Here is a 20,452-nt window from a genome sequence, read left to right as displayed (position 1 = left end):
CTCAATAGCAAATAGCAGTCCTAGTTTCCTATATCCCCCTACATGTTCCTTCCTCAGTTGAGACTGCCTTCTCATATTCTGTGTACACATTGTAGGCTTTTCTATCCAATATGATTTCCCACCTAGTAATGCTAAGATTAGTATTGCTACATTATCACAAGGCTATTAATCACCTTATCCCATAAGCACCACAGTAATATGAATATTCTAATTTCCCCATCTGAACTGGAACTGAAGTTCAGGTGTGCCAAGTTAGCTACCAAACCTGTACTGGCTTGAATCAGAATCCAATCTGGGGAAGAAGTAAGAAGCCTCTGTCAGCTCGGCCAGAATTAAACCAGAAGCTTTCATATTTCAGCTCCCAGGTGTTATATTTCCATTGATATCCAAGAGCACAAAAGTGGCAATTCCCGCAGTAACCAAGGGGAAGGTTTTACATATTTCTAGTTTATGCAACATACATACATGTTGGGGGGCGGTAGAGTCTTGGGTATCCACAGAAATTCAAGGAAGAGTCTTAGGTGGTTTCTCTTTCAGAAACTGGGAGCAAAAAACAAATGCATGTTACTATGTGTAAAGTGCTGTCAAGCCATGACTTATGATTATGATTATGATTATGATTATGATTATGATTATGATTATGATTATGATTATGATTATGAACAACAACAACAACAATAATAGTCCACCCTCCCCATGGATGGGCTCAGGGCGGATTACAACATACAGATAAAAACACATTGATAAAACAGTACATTAAATAATGATAAAAGCCAGCTTTAACAGCATAAAAACAAACTCTGCACTATGTTCTGACTCTGCACTATGTCCCAGGTTCACTTCTCCCTTCCTTGCCAACCACAAGGAAAGGGGGGGGGACATGAGTTGGAGTGAGATTAGCCACCGTTCCTACATGGGGCAGATGACTCAATATAGCCCCCCACTAATAAGAGACAGGCGGGGAGTCCAATCGGTGGATCTGAGTACTGGCCTCAACCAAATGCCTGGCGGAACATCTCTGTCTTACAGGCCCACTGGAAGGACACAAGGGCCCGAGTATCCACGGACCGAGAGTTCCACCAGGTTGGGGCCAGGACTGAAAATGCCCTGGCCCTGGTTGAGGCCAGTTGAGCCTCTCTAGGGCCAGGGACCACCAGTAGATGTTTTCCTGCTGATCTAAGCGCTCTCTGGGGTACTTATGGTGCCCCCCAACAAGGGGCTTTCAAAGCAGGTGAGAAGCAGAGGTGGTTTGCCTTTGCCTTCTTCTGCAGAGTCTTCCTTGGTGGTCTCCCATCCAAGTACAGACTCTGCTTAGCTTCCAAGATCCAATGAGATCGGGCGGTACCATGCCGCCTTCCCTCCTCCACATGTTATCATTGTCAGAACTGTGGCTAGATAATGTCCTTACTCCAGACTACCTTCTGCAATCAGACAAAAGCCCGTTGTTTCCAAAAGTTTACTGAAGAAAGAGTTCATTATAGTCCACGGGCCCAGATACAATATCCAGGCTGGTACACGTGTATTGTTACGAATGACAGGCAAAGCATGAGTTACAAAGTATCAGAACCCAGCATGCCCAACCTCCCCCCATAGTTCTCAAAACAATCCCTTTGAAGCTGAGAAAGCAAAAGTTTCCCAAGGCTGGAGAAGCGATAGCCAAAACAATCCTCTTCCGTGAGATAGCTGCTGGGAACATCTTGGCACCTGTGAACAAAGCACTTAGAATACTGAAAGAATTAATATGGAGTCTCTTTGGTTACATACATACACTTCAACCCTGACAATCATGGGCTTCCACATACTCTCTTTTTTTCTGTCACACACATATGCACAGAGCTAGTTTACATACATCCACCTGCTCTCTCCCCCCCCCCCCCAATGCACAGTAAACTGGAATCAGTCATAAAGTTGGTTTGCGAAAATTGTTGGCACCGAGTGGATTAACATAGACACTGTGACTCAAACCCGCTCATTATTACCATGATCCTTGGACTGAGCACAGCAGTTTGTCTCTTTTGCACAGCACAACGATGGCCACGAGCATCTTGAAAGACAGAAGGACCGGGATTTCCTCCGTGTGCCAATTTCACAACTAAAACTACGACTGGACGTAAAGTGAGTGGTATTCACTTCCCTTGACATTCATGCATGCTCCCTTTAAGCTACATTAGAGGGGAACAATTCCGTATGGAGACAGTTGTGGGGTTTGTGGGCTCAGAAGGTGGACTCGTCTCTTTGGATCTACCAGCTGGATGACTCCCAAAGAACTTTGGAGGGTGTTGGGTTACAGCAATGCTCTACGTGGGGCTGCCCCTGACTCTGATGCTGCCACTGGTGTAAAATTTTGCCACCTAATCGCTTACTGGTTTGAGTCACTATGAGTCTATTATGCCAGTGTTGAACTGATTACCTACTTTCTTCTAGGCTCGATTCTAAGATAACGGTGTTTATCTTTAAAACCCTTTAGCACCGTATAGCAGCAGGATCGCCTTGGTACTGGCCCATGTGCCAGCTGCGCTCCTCATAGCAGTCTCCGCTGGCCACCCTGTATTTTGCTTGTCTCTGAAACTCGCTTGTGATCTCTCTCCATAGATGCTCCTATGCTGGGATGGCCAGCCAGCAGAAGCCCATAGGCAGAGCTCCCCAATCTTGTTGAACTGGTGGGAGCTTGAGAATGGGGAGTAGGCACCACCAGGGGTCAGTTTGTAGGAAAAGAGCTGGGGGGACTCATTAGCATAACTCATTAGCATAACTCATTAGCATATGCTGTGCCCCCTTGCCATCGCCGGAAGTGTGTCATTAGCATAACCAATTTGCATATGCCACACCCCCTGACATCACCTATCCTGGCTGTTTTGGACCCAATCCTGGCCATTCAGGGCTGAAATTGGGCCCAAAATGGCTAAAAGGGAGCTGAAAAGGGCTGAAAAGGGCCCCCAAATGGTCAGGATTGGGCCACTGCTGAGTGGGAGAGTGATCCACCCCACATCAGAGGCCCGATCCAGGCCATTTCAGCCCCAATCCAGGCCGAAACGGGCCCAAAATGGCTGAAAGTCAGGTGGGTGGGGCCACCTGTCATGTGACCTCTTTGGGGAACTACCGGAACTACGTTCCTGCGCGTTCCCCCTCGAAATGAACCCTGGGCAACACCACAAAGCAGCTGCTGTGGAGGGGTGAGACCAATCACAAAACGGCTGCCATGGGATGCTTGGACCAATCACAAAACATTGGGAAGGAGCAAGCCAAGAATTCTGCTGTGATGGAGACAGCTGCTGCCAAACGTGAGCGCCCTGTAGACACCTGGGTGATGCCTTCTGGGTTTTTCTAAAATGCATCCTGCTTCAGTGAGATGGAAGAAAGCCAAGCCTCGGAGAAGAGACGCTTTGGGGAAGAAGCAAATGATTGCCAGGAAACCCATTGGCAGGTGCCACGGCACTCCTGGGTGCCAGGTTGGAATAGAACCCTTCATTGGAGGCTTTCGGGAAGACCAGTGAGGCAATGCTTTTTTTTTTCCAGGGCTTTTCGCTGACTTGCTGGCTGCTAGAACTTGGTTTAGGTTCTTCCTGCTGGATGTCTATTATTTACTGCTGTGTTTGATCTTTTATGCACAACTGTACACAACAGTATATTGTATTTGTTGTGATACTGGTGTAATGTTATCATTGTTTTAATAAACTGGCTTTTAAGGTGTTTCAAAACTTTCTTGGACTTTATGGAAAAGTGGGGTAACAATAAACAAGCAGAGTGGGTTTGGGGGACCCTTTCCCCCCATTTCCCTTTCCTGCTGTGATGTGGAGGCCTTCAAGAACAGCATGCAGTAAACCGTAAGGGCTGCCGCAAGAAGTAGAAATCAACAAAAAAAACCCTCCCCAATTTTTATGCTCACACATTTAGATATCCCAGTTGTAATTAATCTTTCAAAAACATGTTTTAGGTGAGCAGAAGGAAAAATCTTTTTGACGTTAAGATGGCACCCCCAGTATATTTCCTGTGGTGCCATAGTGCTGACAAATGTGTTTCCTGGCATTCCTTTCTTCCCCCAAACACCGCTCTTCCCAAAGAAAAGAGCCGGTTCTGGTCTTCCTCTGCTTCCCTGGAACAGGAGTTGCATCAGAAGATGTTATCTTTCAGTCTGCAGATTTGGAAATAGCTGTCCTGTCATAATAGGAAGATGCTTGGCTTAGAATCTCCCAACATTTTATAATTGCCCCCCCATTTTATAATAATTTTATAATTGCCCCCCAACATTTTATAATTTTCTAATTGGTCCCATCTCCTGGGACAGCCATTTCATGGGGGCGCCCACCAACCTCTCTCAAAATTCCAAGGGACTACAGGTTTAGCCTGATTGGGGACCCCTGGTTTTAGGTCACAGTTTATTATGCTGTGTCACTCATCAGAACCAAAGGGGCAATATGCCTGGTTGAAATACAGTTCCAGTCACCATTAACAGATGAGTGAACAAACGTAGTGAAGGTCTCGTGACCTCTAAGATCACAGACTGATGTTCCAGACAAAGAGATTAAGCAGTTCAGTGGGAGTATGTATAATATAAATACAAAACTAATTGAAATGTACATCATTGAATATTTCACACTCTTCACTGATAGACCTTTGGTAGCAGATTCATTCATTACAAGCCAATATCCTTTGTATTCAATCAGGCAAGATACTCATGAACTAATTTTTAAAATATTATATGTAATATTTTTAAAAATTAACCTCTTCTGATTTCTTGGTTTTATATATATATATATATATATATATATATATATATATATATATGTATGTATGTATGTATGTATGTATGTATGTATATGTATGTATGTATGTATATATACACACACATATATATATGTATACACACACACACACACACACACACACATACATACATACATATATATATATATATATATATATATATATATATATATATATATATATATATATATATATATATATATATATATATATATATATATATAAAACCAAGAAATCAGAAGAATTTTGAAACTTGGAAGAGCAGCTGTGAGGGAACTAGAAAAGTTCCTTAAAGATAAAGATCTCTCTGAGGACTAAGATCAAGAAAATCCAAACTATGATATTCCCTGTTATTATGTATGGATATGAAAGTTGGACAATGAAGACAGTGGACAGGAAGAAAATTGATATATTTGAAAAGTAGTGCTGGAGGAGAGTTTTGCGGCTACCACAGGTGGCCAAATAGACAAAGGCTGCAATCCTATGGATGCTTTCCTGGGAGTAAGCCCCGTTCAATAACATGGGATTTACTTCTGAGTAGACCTGCTTAGGATTGCTCCCAAATAAGTAGGTTCTAGAAAAAAATCAAGCCTGAATCCTCCCTAGAAGCTAAAATAACAAAACTGAGCCTATCATATTTTGGTCACATCACGAGAAGACAAGACTCTTTGGAAAAGTCAATAATGCTAGGAAAAGTGGAAGGCAGTGAGAAACAAGATGTCTTGAATCAATAAAAGAAGCCATGTCCTTTAGTTTGCAAGATCTGAGCAAGTCTTTTAACAATAGGACATTTTGGAGGTCTTTCATTCATAGGGTCACCATGGGTCGGAGGCGACTTGATGGCACATGACACACATGTGCGCGCGCACACACATACACACAGAAATAGTGCTAGGAAATAGAAATGGGAGAATTATCTATGCAGACTATGCCTCTTTATATTAGCAACAGGGGAACACAAAAAGAGAATCTGTTAAAAACCCAGTGATACAGAAATTAGAGGCGTTTGCGTAAGTTAAAACAGGGAAACAATGCTAGTTCAAATAAATACTTCTGACCAGTGTTGGCATTGTAATATGAATATTATATGTATATGAACAAACTGTACACATGCAATTTCATACTGGAAGACACACAAAAATATTAAATACACCCACCGCTTAAAGTGAATAGAAACTCCCTATGCGATCGCTGTTTTTCTGATCAAGCCAAATTTCATAGCTCTCTTCCATACCAATTCTAAAATTATCCAATTGCTGATTTAAATTTCTGAGTCAGAACTGGCAGTATATACTTTATATACTGCGGAGACCGCCTCGTGGGCTGTGGCTGTATGGACCGTTTTTGTCTTACAGAAGAAAATATCTGAAATCAACCCACCAGAGAAAAGGGTGCTCACGTTGTTTTCTGTTTGGTGAGGGGCTGTGGCTCAGTAGAAGAGCATCTGCTTGGCGTACAGAAGGTCCCAGGTTCAATCCCTAGCATCTCCACTTAAAGATTTGAAAGACCTGGAGAGCTACTGCCAGTGTGAGTAGACAATATTGACCTTGATGGTTGACCTCTGATTCAGCGGAAGGGAACTTCATGGCCGTATGTTTGTGTTTATTGATCAATTCTATACTCTTCTTCCTGTTATCAGCCTGACTATATTTCATATGCAGAGCAGCCTTTATTATTATCAGACCCGTCTATTGGGAAAATATGACTCAGGAAGCAATTGTTAAGGAAGAAAGACTACTGTTGTTTCTTTTGTTGGCTACACTTTGGCTTAAGGTTTGAAGCAATTTGCTGGTTTAGAACTAGGATAAAGTGTTTGTGTGTGGAGAGGCAAGAGATAAGGCATGAACCACTAGGGGAACTGTAAACAAACACCCATTGAAGAACAATGGTTTATTGCAAAAATCTGGATGTACTGTTTGGTAGATGAAAGTGAGGGAACGGCTTGCATGAAGGGGAAAAAAACGACCAACCTGAGAGTAAGCCAGAATAAAGAAGCACTGCCCTGAGTCCAGCGTGGGCTCAGTTGTACAGAAGTTTCCGCTTAGTCCATGCAAAGATTCTCTGGCACGCATACAACTACTAGGGAGCCCAGTTTGTATCGGATCTGGGCATCTTGATGTTCCTTTCATCATGCCAATCATGGGTCCAGTGTGGGGCTGTCTCTCTGAAGCAAGGCAATACCTCATGGATTCTTCTGTCCCCATCAGCTGGTGGTATGGGCTGCCTCAACGGAATTCCCTCCCCATGATGATGTCATTGCCCATATATGGGGAATGGATGCTGTGCAAAGTCTTCCTGACATGCTCCACAGGATCAGATGAGCATCATGGGTGATCTTGTCAGAGAATCTGCTTTATCTGATTTGGTGGCGCATCATTTAAGAACCCTTGCTTTAAAGGAACAATGCCTGATCAAGGAATAAGGGTTAAGATGTTCTATATAGTAATATCCTTTAGTGATCATTTCCCCCTTCAAAGTGACTCAAGAGGATCCTAGATTCTATTTCTGCTACTGGCATGCTGACATGTATATCATCATCATCATCATCATCATCATCATCATCATCATCAACAACAACAACAACAACAACAACAACAACAACAACAACAACAACAACATTTGATTTATATACCACCCTTCATGACAAAACACCCACTCAGAGTGGTTTACAAAGTATGTTATTATTACCCCCACAACAATCACCCTGTGAGGTGGGTGGGGCTGAGAGAGCTCTGAGAGAGCTGTGACTGACCCAAGGTCACCCAGCTGGCTTCAGGCGGAGGAGTGAGGAATCAAACCTGCCTCTCCAGATTAGAGTTCTATCGCTCTTATCCACTACACCAAACTGGCTACACGAAATATTACTTGTGGTAATAACTGATGACTGAATGTATTAACTTACAATTTATGCTTTGATGTGAACTATTCAAAATATTGCAAGGTCTGATTCAGAAGGTGTTAATGGCTGATCTCCAGGGCTTTTTTTCTGGGAAAAGAGGTGGTGGAACTCAGTGGGTTGCCCTCAGAGAAAATGGTCACATGGTTGGTGGCCCCTCCCCCTGATCTCGTCCAGACAGAGGGGAGTTTAGATTGCCCTCCGCGCCACTCAGGAGATCAGGGGGCGGGGCCACCAGCCATGTGACCATTTGCAAGAGGTTCCGGAACTCCATTCCCCCGCGTTCCCCCTGAAAAAAAGCCCTGCTGATCTCTATTTCCAGCAGTTAGAAATTAGCTTTTTACTTACAGCAGTATATACTGTCCCCACTATGAAACTTAAAGCACCTGCATGATGCCTCAACTGGTTATTTAGTGAAATTAGCTGCTAATTTCGTGACCCGCCCCTCGCAATGTTTTTGCCCTTTTTGGAAACTTTTTAGATACGTGCTGATTAGCGTCAAATTACACTCAGAGCTCTTGCAGACAACTACGATACAGAACATGCTTTTGAAACAAATAAAATATAACTCCCTCTTTCCAGCCCTTTGCCCAACAGATTCTATGCAACACAAAATGTAGTTCCAAACCACCAATCTGATATGAGCTCTCTGAGGTGGGGGTAAAAAATAGATGTAACTCAACCAACTATCATGAAAGTGGATACAGATTTTTTTTTCTCCTCCTTCAAAAATACCAGAACTTTGGAGCACCCAGCACTATCAGTGGGTGGTAAATTCATGAGAGGCAAAATAAGGGCCGTTTCCACACGGCTTACCTGAAGCTGGGCCATGGCGCAACGTTGCAGATCATGCCGGGGAAAACTCGAAATATCGCATTTTGTTGTGCGAGTTTTGTGCAACGTCGCGCAAAACTCACGTGAGAAAACACGGTATTTCGCGTTTTCCCCGGCATGATCCGTAACGTTGCGCCATGGCCCGGCTTCAGGTAAGCCGTGTGGAAACGGCCAAGGTATTTCTTTGCACAATGTGTGGTTAACTTTTGCAGCTCACTGCCCTGGGAGGTAGGGATGGCCGCTAGCTTAGATGGCTTTAAAGAGATAAGACAAATTTGTGGATAAGAGATCTAACAAAGGCTAAATGATGGCTAAACAGGATCTCTTTGTTCAGAGGTAGTGAACTTCAAGTGCTAGTTGTTAGAGGGACAGCCCTCTTTACACTTGCTGTGCCCGCCATGCCGGGCAGCTGGTTGGCTGTTATGATAAACAGGATGCTGAACTAGATGGTCCATTGGTCTAAACCAGCAGGTTTCTTTTATGTGGAAGGAACGACCTGTTGCAAGCTAATTTCCTAGCTGCCTCAACCATTCACTATAACTGAAATACTGAGACTCAACACCCAATTGATTTCCTAAACCAGGCCTGGATTATCTACTCCTCAAACTCACTACTGTACAACTAGGAAATTCGACATGACATTTGCAATACACGAACCGCACAAAGCAAGCTTACATTAAATCATTACACAACTGTTTTACAGCTTTCAATCTTTCTTAACAGACGAGACAGTGGGCTAGATCCTTATCAGAAAAACGGGCACAGATCCACTGACTGTCATGGCATGGTGCCCATCTCTATCAGCCAGACGCCCAGCCAAAGCTTCTCATTTGCACAGAGAAGCAGAAACTGAAGTGTTCGAGGGCCGTCTCACAGAGAGTTTTAAGGAAATGTCTTGTGTCGCCTACAGCATTAGGGCTTCTCGGAGCTCCTCTTCAGGTACTTAAACAAAGCACAAAGAAACTTACTGCTTAATCATCATTTATGAGAACAGATCGCACATTTGCTCTCTGTGCCTGTTTAGCTGATACAAGCTCGTTCTCTAGTTGTTCTGTGACTAATTAATGCACAAAGAAACACTGATTGAGGAACACCATTTCAGATGGGGGGACAGATCATATTCGGACTGTGGTGTCAATGGGATGGGGTGAAATCGAGGCGTAGCTTTCAACCACTGTCTTCAAGACATTTGTAATATCCAAACAGAAAAACAAAAAGTGGCATGAAGTAGTGGCACAGTGCAAAGTTTATAGGATAGGGGATTTTTGGGCCGAAATCTTCACTCTGCCTTGAAAGTTACCCCAAGTCACTTGTTCTCAGTCTAATCTACCTTACGGGGTAGGACAGAAAGAGTGAGAGATTTATCAGAGATTTACTGCCGCCCCAGCTTTCAGAAGCCAGAATTGGAATGGTGTATTTTGTCAAATAACATTTCGGAAATCTTGTACCCAGATTCTCACTGCATCTCATTTCTTCCAATACTGGCTTGCATGCTGGTGGTTTCGTCAGCAATCCCGTCCTTATCCTCGCTCAAGACTATTCAGCTACTATTGGTGCTGAAAAGTCACTGTTGACATTCTCCAGGATTAGAGATGTTTAGAAATTAGGCAGATGAGATGTTCTCAGAAGACATCTCTAGACTCCAATTCACTTTCCATCAAGATATATGCCAATGCCCTACGGCATGCCTCATTCTGGGTATTGGGTAAGATCATCTGTATTTCCCCCCCAGGTATTGGTTCGCTTTTCCTGACAAGGGAGCGGTCTCTCCTGTTTATCTCCGGCAAATATTTACTGGAATGTTTTCAATGGAGAGGGAAAAGCAATTCGCTTGCCACAGTAACTACGAACTACTTCGTTCTGGATCCTACAGACAATATTAAACACTGATATGCAGGGAACGTAATGGTTCTCTCGGTTAAACAGAGCAGGATAGTTTGTTTCTTAGTGTTAAAAAAAAAAGGGGTTTGTTAACTTCAGCTTGGGAAATTCCTGGAGGTTTAGAGATGGTGTCTGGGAAGGGTGGAGTTTGGTGAAGGGTGAGCTATCAGCAGCAATGTGATACCACAGAGGCTGCCACCCAAAGCTGCCCCTTCCTTCAGGGGAACTGATCTCTGTAGTCTGAGGAGCAGATGTAATTCCCGGAGATCTCCAGGCCCCTCCTGGAGGTTGGCAAGACTGGTTCAGACAATAATAATTTGAAAACTGTGGTTTATAAATTGTGATCGAACCCTGGTTAGTTGTAAGGTCAGAATGCAGACTGTGTCCAGTGGGATTTCAAACTGGGTGTGTAACTGGGTTGCTGCTAACTCCAGTTTGTATTAAACATGTTCAATTGTGGTTCAAGGACCACAGTTTGCTGAGCAGAGCAACATTGCCTCTTGCAACTACCTGGTCCCACAGAGGGTAGGATAGGGTGGATCTTCTCTCTATTAAGAGACAGCAGAGAGACAAGAAGCAGATACACTGTGGTTTTACGCAAAAACTGGGGATTTGTTATTTTCATCTAACTGGAGCAGGTTTACGCACAAGCTAGAATTTGTTGTCCAAAACACAATTTATTTTGATGTGCATCCAGAACCAGGGGTGACCCAATTTATTTAGGGTGGTGAAAACCAAAGCTGACTGCAGAAAGAGCCTAGAGGTTTATATATATACTAAAGCTGTATGTGTGGGAGGTGACTGACTAACAGTGCAATTTCAATGGGCTTAGAGTGGAGTGACTCTTCTTAGGATTGCACTGAAAGGGTCAAGCTACACATGCAGGTTTTTAAAGAGTAGACCCAACTCGGGTTCCCCACAGCAGCTGTGGGGAATGGCTGTTAAAAAATAAAGGAGAGGCCAAACAGCCCCAGAATGTCACCAAGGGGGGAGGAAGGGCTCTTGCTTCCCCCTCAAGCTATTTTCCAAAATAGTGAGGGTGTCTGTGAGCCAAGCTACAAGTGATGCCTTACACAGGTTGGACACTTGTCAGCTTCCCTCAAGTTTTGATGGGTAATGTAGGCGTCCTGGTTTTACAGCTTGGCTCTCCATTACAGCTGCAAGACCAGGATGCCTACATTTCCCATCAAAACTTGAGGGAAGCTGACAAGCGTCCAACCTGTGTCAGGCGTCACTTGTAGCTTGGCTCTGTGTCTGTTTTTGCTGCTCCACATGGAGTAGTCTGTGCATGTGGACCCAACTCTTTCAAAACCTGCATATCTAGTTTGACCCTAGGAAAGAGATCTTGTGGTGGTGGCTGTGGTGGAGAGGGGCTTTAAGTTATAGCTGACTTATGGTGACCCCTGGTGGGGTTTTCATGGCAAGAGACTAACAGGGGTGGGTTGCCATTGCCTGCCCCTTTAACCTTGGACTTCACTGGAGGTCTCCCATCCAATTACTAACCAAGGCCGACCCTGCTTAGCTTCTGAGAACAGGCTTGCCTGGGCTATCCAGGTAAAGGCTGTTGTGGTGGTAAGTAACTGAAATCATTTTGGGCCTTTGAAGGACTATTTGTTGTGCTCCGGATACAAGCATTTGTTGACTGTGTATAAGGCACTAGCTTGCAGGCTCTACTAAGGCTTTCATTCTTAGCCTTTGGATGAGTCTTGTGCCTGTTATGAAACTTGAAGCCTAGCATTTTTTCCTTCTTTCAGTTTTCATCCAGCAATGACACGGTGCACTTCTCACCAGAACTTGCATTTTTTTTAAAAAAAAAACCTCCTTACTGTTAACAGAATACTAATGCTTTGCATTTGAATAGCACCTTTGATGTGAAGCTTTCCAAGCTCCTTACACATTAATAAATGTCTCACCCCACACCCATGGGAGACAGGCAAGTATCTTTCCCATGTTGCAGATGGAGACACACTGAATAAGATAGAGTAATCCTGATGGCTCACAGCACCTGGAGCTCAGGTCGGCATGCTTCCAAGTGTCCTCTATTCTGAAAGAGCAGATTAGCTCCTAAGCCTCAGGGCGTCTTCCTACATCACACACTGGCATGACCTTCCTGCTCTTTGCCTAGGAGGAACTGGGTATATACTCCATGGAATACAGATATACTCCATGGAAAACGTCGAGAACCTAGTACATACTCCATGGGTACATACTCCATGGAATCCCAGCAGATCGAACAACAAGATCCTGTTGATCTGCTGGAAATGCTCCAAGAGAACACAACTGTCTCAACACAGCTCACATCTAAAACAGAACTGAGCAAACAATAGTAAAAACAATAAAAATCATACCAATAAAAACATGCCATTACAAAAAGCCAGGTCATACAAGCACATAAAACATCAGTTTTAAATGATGTTGATAAACATTCCACAGGGTAGGAGCAGAACATAAAACACTAAAAAGATGGAAACTGTGGTTAGAAGCCTGAGTAAAGAGAAAGCTTTTGGTCCGGCGCCTGAAAGTGAGCCAATCCAAAGGTGGCCCCACCACTGAAAATGCCCTGTGTCTGGTCATCGTCTGCCTTACCTCTGCAGGTGGGAGCAATGACAGCAGGACAATTGATCTGGACAATATGGAAGAGCATTTTCCTTCAAGTACCACAGCTTCAAGCCACTTGGGGCCTTTTAGGTAAGAGAACCATCACTTTGGATTATGTCTGGAAACAGATGGAAAGTCGGTATAAAGTTTTCACCAAAGGGGTGATATGAAACTTTCCGGGGTAATTCAACCCCCTCTAGGACAGGCTGACTCCTCAAGTCCTCCCCTGAGCAGTTTTGACATTTATCTATAGTACGTTAATCTTACCTGGATTGAGTTTCAGTTTACGGGCCCTCATCCACCTTCTCCAGGCATCTCTTCGGGACTTCCACAGACCCATCTGGCTCAGCTGTTAGAGACAAAGAGCTAGATATCATCTGCATATTGGTGGCACCTCACTCACTGTTTAGTTTTCCAGCGTAACAGGCTAAGTTATTGGAATTACCAGATGGCGCTCACGCATCCTGTGAGATCCCAGCACTTGGGAAAGGACAAAGATTCACCACAGGAATCAGAGCCTGGCTGATAATTGCTGTCGGTACTCCTCCCTTGTCCACTGAAATTTTATTATTACTTATTTAATTTCTAGCCTGCCTTCCCTGAAAGTGAGCCCAGGGCAGGTTACAACAGTATAAATAATACAAAAAACATTTAAATCCATTAAAAACCAAAATTGTCAACACGCATCCATTCCAGATCCCAGATAGCGGCCCCCTCCACTCTTCCCTAACCATAAACATAAACAGGAGGGTTATATCTTCCTGTGCCCAGCAAATACTATGTATTGGATATAGTTTCAAGCAGGGCTTTTTTTCAGCAGGAACGTGGTGGAACGGAGTTCCAGAACCTCTTGAAAATGGCCACATGGCTGGTGGCCCCGCCCCCTGATCTCCAGACAGAGGGGAGTTTAGAGTTTAGATCCCCTCTGTCTGGAGATCAGGGGGCGGGGCCACCAGCCATGTGACCATTTCCCCCAAGGGCAACTCACTGAGTTCCACCACCTCTTTTCCCAGAAAAAAAGCCCTGGTTTCAAGCCTCTTTACCGACCGACCGACCGACTGAACTACCTTGACTGAACACTTGTTGAACTACCTTGCATTTAAAACCCTGACCTTCACAGTGGAGGCATCTTTGAGTGATGGAACTCAGCAGCTACTAACTGGAACCTAACTGATTCCTTTCATATTATTGTGGATTCACAAACCTTATAGGTTAAAGTAACTTCTTTTCCCATCACTTCTTCCTGCTATGAGTTTTCATTTGGTATGTTGTTTAATATTAGCTTAAATTTAATATATGGCTACCCTGGCCTGGATAGCCCAGGTGAGCCTGATCTCATTGGATTTCAGAAGCTAAGCAGGGTCAGGCTTGGTTAATAATTGGATGGGAGACCTCCAACAAAGACCAGGACTGCAGGAGCAGGCAACGGCAAACCACCTCTGTTAGCCTCTTGCCATGAAACCCCCACCAGGGGTCGCCATAAATCAGCTATGACTTGAGGGCGCTCTCTACCACCAATATATGGTTACAGGCTTTCTTTGAACATTTCAAAGGAGCAGAGCTACTGCTCAATAGCAGAGTTTTCACTTTGCAAGCAGACAGTCATCAATTCAGTGCTTGGTGATTCAAGATGAAAGAATCTTAGGTAGCCATAAGGCTGCCAGGCTGAGCCTGGCAACTGGCAGGAAGTTTAAGGGGGAAGACATGGGGTGGGGGAGGTGAGTGCAATGTTGCTAACATCACTACATCACTTCCAGGTAAAACCCAGAGTGACAAAGAGTCGCTCTAGGAATTGCCAGAAACTCTATGGTAAAACCTTATGTTTTACCTTCTCTGTCCAAACTCTTAGGCTGACAGCACTGTGCTAGATGGACTATAGTTTGACTCATTATAAGACAGCATCATAGCTTATATTGTTCTCTTCTCTATTTTATCCTCACAACAACAGGGTAGGCTGAGAGTATTTCACACAGGTATTCATATTAACGCCAGAGATGAGCATGCTACAGCTTTATAAAAAAAATGATTTGTAGTTTTCAGAAAGCATTAAAAGGCCTCCTTTGAAAAGTGACCCACCACTGTGACTTTTTAACTGCAGTTCACACACAAAATGGAAGAAGAAACATCAGAGCACCTGTCATGTGCCAATTTTTACAAGCCTCATGACAGACATGTGCTTCAGCCCTGAGTTCAGCAGAGATGTGCAAATGGTGGCAAATCAAGCTGGCTCGATTTCAACTTTTTTTTTTTTAAATCCATCAACATATCCACACAGAACACCACTGGGGTATTATTAGCGGCAACAAATCTTCATACTTCCTCAATCCAGATAAGTGGAGGTTCTGGCCAGAAGAGCTGCTTTTTTATTTTTGTAGTTTGTCATTTACAGAAAATTCTAGATTAAAATACTATACAATAAAAAGTAATAAATTATAACAATTGCTTGTGAGTGTCAGAAGGCGAATGAATTCTATGATACACAGGGCTTTTTTTCTGGGAAAAGAGGTGGTGGAACTCAGTGGGTTGCCCTCAGAGAAAATGATCACATGGCTGGTGGCCCCGCCCATGTGACCATTTTCAAGAGGTTCTGGAACTCCGTTTCCCCGCATTCCCCCTAAAAAAAGCCCTGATGATACACACCAACATGCATAAAAACACTTACCTTAGTAAAGAAACATAAAATTAATTTACACATATGTATGTCAATAAAACTGTTTTAAACCTGGATGGGGTCTATTAATTTCAAGATAATCAAGGAAGGGAAGCCACTTTTCTAAAAAATTGGTGGTTCTTGGGAAGTGCTCCACCTGAAGGATTTTGTCATGTAATTTCTCTGAAATGAAGTGATCCCAGATTTTCATATACCAACTATTGATTGAAGGGTTGGTGTTTGACTTCCAGAGTTCGGCAATTGTACTCTTAGCGGCCACTAGCAGAGTTTCAATGAGATCTTTTCTTATTGCTGGTATACTAACTTGACAGTTGTCCCAAAGATGTAAAAAAATGAGTTCTGGCAACAATGGAATATGAAAGTTTGTGATTTGGTGTATTTCATTAAGAACCTCCTTCCAGAATTTTTCTATATTTCCACCAACAGTGATCAAAACTACTGCTGTTTTGAATGTCCTCCCCACCATCAATGGAGTGGTACTTTTGCTGAAAAATTCTTTTACGTCTTGATGGATCCTGGTCCTCTGATAAAGAAACAAAGTGTCTGTGACAGTGAAAAATGCCTTTTTTCCTGATTTAGTTTTGTTAGAAAGCTGGCTCCCTATTTGAAGGTGCCAGATTTGGCCATGGTGATCCATGCTTAAGTAAATCAGAGGCTAGATTACTGTAACTAATTCTACATGGGATTCCCTTTGAAGAAGATATGTAAACTTCAGCTGGAACAAAATGCAGTCTTTTATCAGAGGCAGGGCTAGCTGTTGTCAGTCTCTTTCTGGGTCCAGTTCAACTACTAGTTGCTTACCTTTAAAGCCCTCCTTGACATGCGACATGGACTGCTTCTTCCTGTGTGTTCTCAAATGGTAGTTTTTTGCTCATCCCAATGGTTGCTGTCGGTGTCTAGGATGTGTTATGCAATAGTCTGAGCTTGGACTTGCCAGCTTCCCTCAAGTTTTGATGGGAAATGTAGGCAGCTTGGCGGAATGTTGGACAAGTGACAGTTGAAAAGTCCATTGGACAGCAGTCAGAGAGCGAAGCTGCGAGACCAGGATGCCTACATTTCCCATCAAAACTTGAGGGAAGCTGACTAGTGTCCAACCTGTGTCAGGCGTCACTTGTGGTCCCACTCTCAGTGACTGTCCTATACCTGTGGAACAGCCTCCTGGAAGAAGTCATATGGGTTTCTTCCCACATGGCTTTTCTGCATGGCAGTAAAACACAATTAGTTTACAGTCCAAGACTGGGTCAGAGGGAATATTTTCCAGCATTTTTAGAATGGTGATTTTAATACCATTTTTCCTGTTTTAATTATGTATTTTTATGCCGTTTTTATTGTATTAATGTTGTCTGCAGTCAGCAGAAAGTCTGGAATTAAAATAAAATAAATAAAAATATCAAGAGAAAGGTAGGATACATGGAAAGGTGCGACAATTCATTGGACAAAGGGAAGGATTTCTTTGGTTTTCTAGAAAAGAGGCCAGCAAACCAACAGATGGATTTTGAAAGAATTTAAAAAAAATTCTCACAATTTCTTGATAATTGAAGAGAGGACTGGAGTTGCAAAATATTGGAATGAGCTAGCAAGCTGGTAGAGAGGGGGAGAATTTAGGAAAGGAATGTAGAATAGACAAATTCCATTGCAGTTTTCCTTGAGTTCTGCACGAAGCGGTCTAGAACTGTGCAGTAAACTCTGAAGATCTTTGAACTAGATGTTAGTCCTGTCCTCTCCCACATTCCAACTGCAATTCTGGAGCAGGATGGTATCATTCCCTCTAACTACAGACTTTATAATCAAAAGCCTATCAGTAGAGCAGTGAAACAAGGCCACCCACAAACGAGGCTGAAATTTACCTGTTCTCAGGTAGATTTGCAATATAAATTAAGTCACCTAACCCAAGAAACTGCCTGATATGGAGTATGCTCATGGGACTGATCAGATGAAGAATAGAATCATAGAATCATAGAGATGGAAGCGATCTTACAGACCATCTAGTCCAACACCCCGTCCAAGGCAGGAACAGCCTAAAGCATCACCGGCAAGTATTCATCTAGCTGCTCCTTGAAGACTGTCAAAGAGGGGGAACCCACCACATCTCTAGGGGGCCAATTCCACTGCTGAGCTACTCTTAACGTGAAGAAGTTTTTCCTAACGTCCAGCCAGTACCTTCCCTCCTGAAGTTTAAATGTATTATTTCAAGTTCTCTGCTGCCAATAAGAACAGCTCCCTTCCCTCCTCTAAGTGAAAAGCTTTTAAATATTTAAAGAGAGTAATCATGTCTCCCCTCAACCTCCTCGTCTCCAAACAGAACATTCCCAAGTCCCTCTGTCTTTCCTCATAGTGTTTGGTCCAGGCCCCTGATCATTCTAGTTGCTCTCCTCTGCACCCATTCCAATTTGTCCACTTTGAATTGAGGTCTCCAGAACTACACACAATACTTCACGTGGGGCTCAACCAATGCATTATATAGCAGGATAATGACATCCTGTGATTTGAACATTATGCCTTTGTTAAATACACTGTGTTTGCCTTTTTTGCTGCTGCATCACACTGAGTGCTCATATTTAGCTTCCTATCCAGCTGTATCCCAAGATCTTGTTCACACACACTGCAACCCAGAAGTGTATCCTTCATCCAGTATGCATGCTTTGCAGGTGCAAAACCTAGCATTTATCATGCTAAATCACACATTTAAATTTGCCCACTTTTCCAGTGTGATCAGATCTTGTTGAATTCTATCCCTGTCTTCAAGGGTGTTGTTACTCCTCCCATTTTGGTGTCATCTGCAAATTTAATCCCTCCACACCCTCATCCCAATCATTCATAAAAATACTGAAAAGCACTGGGCCCAGGAACGAGCCCTGTGGCGCTCCACTGGACACCTCCCTCCAATCAGATGTGATGCCGTTGACAACTACTCTTTGGGTATGGTTATCCAGCCAATTCCCTCTCCATCTAACCCTCCTAGAGTCCAGTTCACCAGTTTACCCATCAGAACATCACGTGGAACCTTGTCAAAAGCTTTACTGAAATCCAGATAAATTACATCAACAGCATTGCTGCGATCCAGTAAGCCTGTCACACGAAGTGGTCTACTCCTCTAATAGCAGGGGTTGCCAGTGCTTGCAGCTGCCGTGGCACTTGCTGACATGCTTCTTAGTGCCCGCCAAATATTTTAGGAAGTGGGAGAGGCCAAATGGGGCTTTCTGAGTTTCTGATGTTTATGGTATACTGATGAGTGACAGTGCCTTTATGTAAATAAAGTGCAAATAGCAGAATGATATTCTAAAAACACAGCAGAGCACAGAGTTATTTCACCATCCATTCTAATGCATTGTTTATTAGATCTCTCGTGCTATTTGTTTACATTATTTCACATCCTGTAGTCTGCATTGAGTACCATACTATAAAGTAGGTAAAGGTAAAGCACCGAGTCATTACTGACCCACGGGGGAACGTCACATCACAATGTTTTCTTGGCAGACCTTTTACGGGGTGGCTTGCCATTGCCTTCCCCAGTCATCTACACTTTACCCCCAGGAAACCGGGTACTCATTTTACTGACCTTGGAAGGATGGAAGGCTGACTGAACCTTGAGCCGGCTACCTCAACCCAGCTTCTGCCGGGATCGAACTCAGGTTGTGAGCAGAGCTTGGGCTGCAGTACTGCAGCTTACCACTCTGCGCCACCTTTGCTGGCAAAACGACGATCCCTTAAGCCAATCAGGTGGGCTTAAGATCCAATGGCAAGAAAATGTTTAGGTTTATAGAGTTACCCCCCTCCCCCCAAAAGAGGAAAAAACCTTTATTGTGAAGGAAGATGACTTACCATATGTCACTCCAGACAGAATGCAAACAAACCATTATCCCCTTTCAACATCAGTCCCCTATACCTCCTGAGAAATGCCTGCAAAGTCAGGTTGGCATCACATGAGATGGCTGACATTGAGAAGGAAACAATTCACCACCCTTCCCTCTCTCTACGAGCCGAAGCACTTTCCACCTGGACACACGTCTGTGTTTGCGTCTCTGGGTTGACTCTCAGCCTTACACTCCTCATGAGTAGCCCTATAGATATAACTACTTTGCACTGTGAATGCACCACTGATTATGTCTGGGCTTGACAATATTCTGCCACATGAATTAGAAAATGAGTTCCTCCAAGTTAACCATCAATTCAAAGTGACAGAATCTTGAGAAACAGCTAAATGGAAATGCAGAGAGACAGACCAGACAGACAGAATTCTTCTACTACAGAAAACATTTTAAAAAACACATCGTTTATTTGTTAGGATTTCCTCTAGAAAAATCTGATAATACTGTGGATAGTTAAAGAATCCATGTGGATTTTTTAGATACTGGTACAGGAAGAGTAGGTGGAAGAGTAAGGCGATAGCCCCCAAGTGGCAAGTCAGGAGTTAGGGTAGGCCTATCTCCTCTGCTCAATGGAGTAATTAATATTCATTGAGAAGAAAACATACTCCACAAAATTTGTGCAAATGCTGTCACTATAAAAGAATACTTACTACTGCTGCCATCTGCTGTGAGTGAAACACATGAAGCTTCTTTTCCCTTTTGAGGCAAGGAGATAGTGAAACTGCAATTAGCATATTCTAAAACACTCCAAAAAAGGCATCAGGTGCCTTACTTTGATGGACAAATGATGGGTGCAATGCATGTCGAGAGACAGAATTCTAGACATTCACTTTTACAGGTCCCATAGATGTGAAATGGACTAGTTCTGCAGACAAACTAGAGCTACTCTCAATCCCCCAATAATCTTACTCCCTTGCTGTTTAATGGTTGGGTGATTTT

The sequence above is a fragment of the Eublepharis macularius genome, chromosome 1, assembly GCF_028583425.1.
Source record: "Eublepharis macularius isolate TG4126 chromosome 1, MPM_Emac_v1.0, whole genome shotgun sequence".
Lineage (NCBI taxonomy): Eukaryota > Metazoa > Chordata > Lepidosauria > Squamata > Eublepharidae > Eublepharis > Eublepharis macularius.
The sequence above is the reverse complement of the archived record's forward strand: the minus strand, read 5'-3'. Positions refer to the sequence as shown.